General features: G+C 44.7%; 1 protein-coding gene across 3 annotated transcripts in view; it reads left to right on the forward strand.

Annotated features, from left to right (window-relative positions):
• LOC123498912 (protein Tob1-like) overlaps positions 1–7,500 on the forward strand; it is a 71,219-nt gene that overhangs the window by 41,741 nt on the left and 21,978 nt on the right. Inside the window, exon 1 of one of the 3 annotated variants that reach the window (XM_045246456.1) lies at positions 1,572–1,596. The exons of the other annotated variants lie outside the window; for them this stretch is intronic. The gene's annotated coding sequence lies outside the window, so the exon portion shown is untranslated. Of the gene's footprint in view, positions 1–1,571; positions 1,597–7,500 lie in introns of those variants that run through there. 3 annotated transcript variants of the gene reach the window in all.

A 7,500-nucleotide genomic window follows, 5' to 3' on the forward strand; every position in this document is an offset into this window, starting at 1 on the left:
TGTCACTTGCACGTGCCCTCCTCCTCCTCCTCCTCCTCCTCCCATCTAATATTATTTTCCTCTCTTCCAGAATTCTCTTAAATCTGTAGTGGTGCCATCACTCTTCTCCTCTTCCTTCTCCTCCTCCTTCTCGTTTTCCTCCTCTTCTTTATCCTTCCTCTGATCCTCCTCGTTCAGTTTCCTTGATTCCCCCTTCGTCTTCTTAATCTTAGCTCGTTTTAACACCACCGCCAGCTCCTCCTCCTCCTGCTCCTCCTCTTTCTTCTTTCCTTCTCCTTCTTCTCCAGTTTCTCCTTTTACATTTCCTCTTTCTCTTTAAAGGTTTCCAACTGTCTGTGTTTCTGTCCCGTCCTCCCCCACCTCCTCCTCCTCCTCCTCCTCCTCCTCCTCCTCCTCCTCCTCCTCCTCCTCCTCCTCCTCCTCCTCCTCCTCCTCCTCCTCCTCCTCCTTCCTCAGGGGGTGTAATAAGGAGCAGGGAGAATGTTACCTCAGGAGACATGTAGGAGGAAGGGAAGAAAAGTCGAGAGAGAGAGAGAGAGAGAGAGAGAGAGAGAGAGAGAGAGAGATAAGGGGGGAAGGAAGTGGCGGATAACGGGAAAAAGGAAGCACCGATATAAAGAAGGAAAGGAATGAAAAGTGAGGAGGAGAGAAGGGAGGAATGCAAGAAGAGAGGAGGGAGGAGGAAAGGGTAAATGGAGAGAAGAATCTATTCGATTGCACCGTCATTTATTTTCTGCCTAATGAAATGAATAGTGAATGCGTGAATAATGGAAAAGTGAGGAGGAGGAGGAGGAGGAGGAGGAGGAGGAGGAGGAGGAGAAGGACAGAACTAAATGACATCTTGTGGCCTTCAGGAAAATTATATTACAGTCATCTCTCACGTGTTGTTGTTGTTAAGGGTATCTGGTGGTGGTAGTGGTGGTGGGGTGGTGGTGGTGGTGGTGGCCCTTCTTGTGACTGTAACTATTTATAACACAGTGAGCCCAGTTTCTTGTGTATATTATGTTTGCTCAAGTTAAAGGTATAATTTTATCTCTCCTATATTAACTGTGGTTTTTCCTACTGAAAGAAGGTCGAGGTCTTTTTCCCTCTTCTATTTCTGGTCGTACCACGTGTCTTCTAGCAGCGGAAAAACAGTAGTAGTAGTAGTAGTAGTAGTAGTAGTAGTAGTAGTAGTAGTAGTTGCAATAGCAGTAGTAGTAGCAGTAGTTCAGTAGTAATACTAGTAGTAGTAGTAGTAGTAGTAGTAGTAGTAGTAGTAGTAGTAGTAGTAGTAGTAGTAATTGTTGTTGTTACATTATTATTATCACTATCATTATTATCATCGCCACCACCGCCATCATTACTACACCAATCACTGCATACATATTACATACATTGTTACCACCCATCACTGGCTCTGCTGATAATGCTGTTATTGTTGCTATTATTACGATCAGCATGTCGGAACAGCTGCAGCGTGAAGCCGAACAAAGATAGCAACACGTCACGCCGCTAAACAGGATAATTGAACTAACTTACCTTTACTGTCTCTTGCAGGTAACTTGGTGAGCTTCCTTGCCTGGCTGGGCCTCTACCTGTGCCTGTCTGATGCACGTGAGTGTTTACCTGTGCTGGGGATGACTGAAGGGGGAGGAATAAGGGGAGGAATTAGGGAAAGGTGAGATGATGTATAAAGGAAGGGGAAAGGAGATGACATACGAGAGAACATGTACAAGTAATGAAGAAATTAGATAGTTTGAAGCAAAGAAGATGAAAATGTATAGGAAGGAAGGACAAGAGGAGAGACCGTAGGAAGGATATAACTGTGGCTTATGTAAAAGGAAGAAACACATGAAGGAATTAGTGAAAATAAAAGTGACTGTGATGTGGGAACCATGAAGGAATAAAATAATAAAGGGAGAAGGAATGGAAGAAGCAACGACAAGAGAAAATGGTGAGAGAGAGAGAGAGAGAGAGAGAGAGAGAGAGAGAGAGAGAGAGAGAGAGAGAGAGAAAGTAAAGGTCTCCAGGAAAGGAGGCATAAGTATAAAGGATGGAGAGAAGGAAGAAAGAAGGAAAAATGGGAGAGAGGGACGGGCAAAGAGCATAAGAGAAGAGTTACGGGGGGAAAAAGTGAAAAGCGGGAAAATAAATGAAAATGAATGAAAAAGGAGAAAGAAACGACGAAGAGAGAGAGACTGAAGTAAAAGACGGAGTTTGTAACCGAGAGAGAGAGAGAGAGAGAGAGAGAGAGAGAGAATGAAACGAAAAATTAAACAACCCAGCAAGACCAGAACACAAAATGAGAACACAGAAAATAGGGAGAAAAAATAAGAAAAACTATGGCAAAATAACACAAGAGAGAGAGAGAGAGAGAGAGAGAGAGAGAGAGAGAGAGAGAGAGAGAGAGAGAGAACGAAAAGACACAGAAACAAAAATTGGAGGGAAACAGAAAGAATATAAGACTGTAAGACAAGGGAAAGGACGGACGGGAAGGTGGATGGACGGGTAGGTGGGCATGTGGCTGGTTGGCTGGCTGGTTGGCTGGCTGGCTGGATGAAGCAGCGAGTGTGAGGAATGAAAGGAAAGGGAAGGGGAAAAAGAGGAGAAAGTGCTGAGGGAATGTATGTACCGGAATGATTAAGAGCGATGATGATGATGACGGCGACGATGTAGTGAAAAGAAGGCTTGATAAATTTTAAAAGCTAGATGAGTTATTCACTGACCTCTTGCTGATGTTGAGGAAGAAGGGGGTGGAAGAGGAGGAAGAGGAGGAAGAGGAGGAGGCAGGGATAATGTTATGATCAAAGAGGAAAGAATGTAAGAGATAAGGAGGAGGAGGAGGAGGTAGAAGAAGAGTAGGAGGATTAAGAGGAGGAGAAAGAGTAGAAAGTGAGAAGGAAGGAATGAAAGGATAAAGATCAAGGCCGAGCTGGTGGAATGAAACTTCATAAATAAGCAAATAATCAACAGAGAGAGAGAGAGAGAGAGAGAGAGAGAGAGAGAGATGAATAGCAAATCGAACGAAAGGAACAGAGGCATAAAAATAGGCGAGGAAGAAGAGAATGGAAGGGGATGGGAAGGGATAGGAACAGGATGGAGAAGGGAAGAGGGAAGATGGGATGAGGGGAAGGTGAGGTAAAAACGCATGGAGAATGAGCCTCGGGGGAAGATAGTGTCTGGCAAAGGTCCCTCTGGCAGTGTGGTAGCCTTGCCCTGGGGGGACTCGGCGGGATATTACTACGGGCCCACCGGGAACTTGGCACAAACACCTCTAAGCTTGTCCTCCTCCTCCTCCTCCTCCTCCTCCTCTTCTTGCCTCTGTCCTGCTGGTCTTCTACTGCTTCTGCTGCTGCTGCTACCCTTTGCCTGCCTTCCTCACTGGTTTTAATACTTAACTTGTCCGTGTCTCTTTCATTCCTGTTTCTATTTTCTCTCTCTCTCTCTCTCTCTCTCTCTCTCTCTCTCTCTCTCTCTCTCTCTCTCTCTCTCTCTCTCTCTCTCTCTCTCTCTCTCTCTCTCTCTTGTCTTACTAGTATTTCTGTTTTATCATTCTCTCTTTCCATTTTTGTCTCTGTGTTTATTTTTTCTATACCTTATTTATTTGTCTCTCTCGTCTTGCCCTTCCTCCTTCACGTTTTCTCCTGTTACTCCTTCCCTTCCCTGAGTCTTCATCCGTATTTCTTCACCTGAGTGTTTATCTATTCATTTTATTATTCATTTCCTTATTACGGTTGGCCTTTTTCTTATCTTCTCTGTATAAAATTTTTTTCATCAAGTCCTTTCTCTATTCCATTAATCCTGTTGATCTCACTTTTTTTCTGTCATCTATCCTTGTATACTCCACTATCCCTATCTATTTGCCGTGTCTTTCATTATTTTTGCTTATTTCAATCCTTTCTTTCAATCTTGTCTCTTACTCTGTCTAATGCTCGTTTTCTGTTTAATTTCACTTCCTTTAAAACCTTCAATATCTGTCCACTGGTTCGTCTTCTTGTTTGTGTCATCTCACTGTCCTTTCTTTCCTTTCCTTAGTCAGCTGTTTGTGCCTGCGTGCCTTCCCTCTCTCCCTCCCTCCCTCCACCCACTCTCAGCCTGACTCAGCTGGCCTTTCCTTCCTGTTTGTCCTCGTGAATTAGTGGCCAGAGAAATAGATTTTACGATGCTATCTATTCTCAAAAACACCCGATGTCCAGACTTATTTTTATCCTCAAATATTCACATGATCCTATCCCTCCACCTCACATTTACCCAACTGCATCCATCCACACTAGCTACGCATTTTCTCTCCGCCCCACAAGCTAGCCACATCATCCACATCCACTCCTGGTTGAGCTACCCACACATCGCCAACACCCCTCTCAGTTAGGAAGGCAGAATAATAATTGCAGTTTACTTGGCACTAAAAAGACACTCCGTTGGCACTCTACGTTGCAGGGTTTGCCATCACCACCACCACCACCACCACCACCACCACCACCATCACTACTGTTTTTTTTTTCTTTTTCTATCTGTCACTTCAAGTCTCCACTATCACCATCACCTCCACCACCACCCTCACCTTACCTATTCACACCACAACGACCAAACTGCTATAAACTGTCTTGTAATTGTTAGGTGGGTTTCAAGTTGGGGTGAAGGTCCTCTCTCTCTCTCTCTCTCTCTCTCTCTCTCTCTCTCTCTCTCTCTCTCTCTCTCTTAATGAATAAATATAACCTGGCGTCGTTAGGACTGACACACACACACACACACACACACACACACACACACACACACACACACACACACACACACACACAAACACACACACACCTTCACTGCTTAAGAAGAAGAGGAGGTTACAACACAGCTGTTACCAGAAGGTGAACACTTGCGTTAATTCAGTCCTCCTCCTCCTCCTCCTCCTCCTCCTCGCCACCACTATTATAACCATGGATTTAAATACCATCATCATTATATCTATAAAATTCATCACATGCTTATTCCTTGCTTGTCGTTCTCCTTCCTCATCTCTCCCATGTGCACCGTGAACACACGTGGCCACGGGAGAGGAGGAGTGGTGGGGAAGGGAGGATGGAAGGACAAGGAGGAGAAAGGAAGGTCAGTCAACAATCCTAGAGAAGATAAACAACATTTCCTCTCACATGTTCTATAGACACACACACACACACACACACACACACACACACACACACACACACACACACACATGACCTTCCCTCACGTGTTTATCTCGTCCCTCTGCCCTATCGGTTTATCAGTTCTCTCTCTCTCTCTCTCTCTCTCTCTCTCTCTCTCTCTCTCTCTCTCTCTCTCGTCATTATCCTTATCATCATCATCGTCATCATCATCATCATCAACATCATTATCAACAATCTCATATAAAAGGTATCATCAAACGTACACACACACACACACACACACACACACGAACGATAATGATAATAATGATAAAAAGAAAAGTTATCGTTCTTGAAAAACCACTCAAGTTTGGACATTTTCATGCTCATTTTCCTCTTTCCTGGCAAACTTTTTTACGGTGCCTCATTGCTTAAATCTTTTCCCTTTGAGCTATAAATCTTTCTTATTTTTTCCCTTGCTTCATTTCCCCTCTTTCTCTTCCTCCTCTCCTTTGTTGGTGTTCTCTTTTCCTCTCTGTTTTTCTTTTCTACTCACCTTCTTGGTTTTACTGTTTTTTTTTTCCTCTCGCTCTTGTTCTCTGTTCTTTTTATCAATGTTCTACCCTATATCTATTTTTGCTATGTTTTTCCTGTTTTTCCTTTTTTGTTCTTATTATCCTATCCATTTTTTTTCTCCTCATCCTCCCTCTCTTCCTCCTATTCGTCTTCTCACTTCCATATTATTATCATAGGTGACATTTTAAAGTGATATCAATAACATATGAAGCAAAGAGAGAGAGAGAGAGAGAGAGAGAGAGAGAGAGAGAGAGCTGGGCACAGGTCGATGCTGAAGGTCAAACGTACCACCACAAACTGGCGAGGGAGAAACTACGTCACAATTGGATTCAGGGAAGGGGAGGGTCGTTATGGGAGAAAGGGGGAGGAGGGAAGGTAAAGTAGTTAGAAGGGGGGAGGGAAAGTGAGGCTGGGATGAAGATGGGGTTGAGAGAGACTGGGGATCGTTTTAGGGGGGGAAAGGGAGAGGGAGGGGAGGGAAAACACACACCACGGTCTAGGGCGCAAATGAGGTAATGGGAAATAATTTTGGGAGGGCAATGAATGAGTGAATACCACGAGCTGTTTGTTGTGTCCTCTCTCTCTCTCTCTCTCTCTCTCTCTCTCTCTCTCTCTCTCTCTCTCTCTATCCCTCTTTAAGGACGAACGTATTATGCACGCAAAATAGAAAATTCATAATGTCAGGGTCACGCACACACACACACACACACACACACACACACACACACACACACACACACACACACACACGGAGGAAAGAGACCCAAGTATGTTTTTTTCAGCACAATGTAAACTTATATTATGTACGTGACTAGAAATGGTACACATCCACAAGAATTACAGTGCAGAGGAGGAGGAGGAATGGGGAGGAATGAAGGAGAGGTAGTGAACGAGAGAAATGAGAGGGCCAGTGAAGGGTCGGTGAAAGGGAGTGGAAGGGAAAGATAAGAGTAAAACAGGTAGGGAGTGATGAGATAAGGGAGAGAGTGAGGCAACACGTAGAGGAATGAGGGAGAGAGGGAGCGGGGCACGGAGGGATGTAGGGAGAGTGGAGAGAGCGGGAGGGAACTGACTTTGGAAAATGAGAAAGTGAAACAAGGTTGATGAGAGTGACGGCGTGGAATGGAGGGAAGAGTGATGATGATGATGATGATAATGGTCATGATGAATGGTGATTAATAACATAGGTGTACATGATGGTGCAAGTAATGGTAGTGATGCTGTCAGCGGTGGTGTTATGTTTAAAAATCCTGTCATAACCAAATGATGATGATGATGATGATGATGATGATGATGATGATGGGAGTGGCGAAGAGTAAAACACAATACTAATATCCCAGTGGTGGTGATGACTGTCGGTGCGGTGTTGGTGGTGGAGACGGTGGTGGTGATGGAGGTAAAGAGGGTGGGTTGGGGGGGGAGAGGATGGACATGGAAGGGCGCGTGGCAGGCTCATTACATCACGTCACGGCTTCCCTGCCCCCCTTCCCCCTCTCAAGGTCAGGCGAGGTCACGGAGAGCCGCCCAAGGTAAACAGAAGTAAAAACAGCATGTGGCGGGGAGTTCAAGGTCACCAACTGCTTACTCTCTCTCTCTCTCTCTCTCTCTCTCTCTCTCTCTCTCTCTCTCTCTCTCTCTCTCTCTCTCTCACTGCTGCAGGACCAGTCTAATAATGCAACTCAGGCCTGAAGACATTAAGATAGAAATTTTATACCTTCTGAGAGAGAGAGAGAGAGAGAGAGAGAGAGAGAGAGAGAGAGAGAGAGCGGTGCCTTATATACACTAACCACAGCGCCACATTTCACGGCAAATTCAGTAAACT

This window comes from Portunus trituberculatus, chromosome 48 (genome assembly GCF_017591435.1).
Source record: "Portunus trituberculatus isolate SZX2019 chromosome 48, ASM1759143v1, whole genome shotgun sequence".
NCBI lineage: Eukaryota > Metazoa > Arthropoda > Malacostraca > Decapoda > Portunidae > Portunus > Portunus trituberculatus.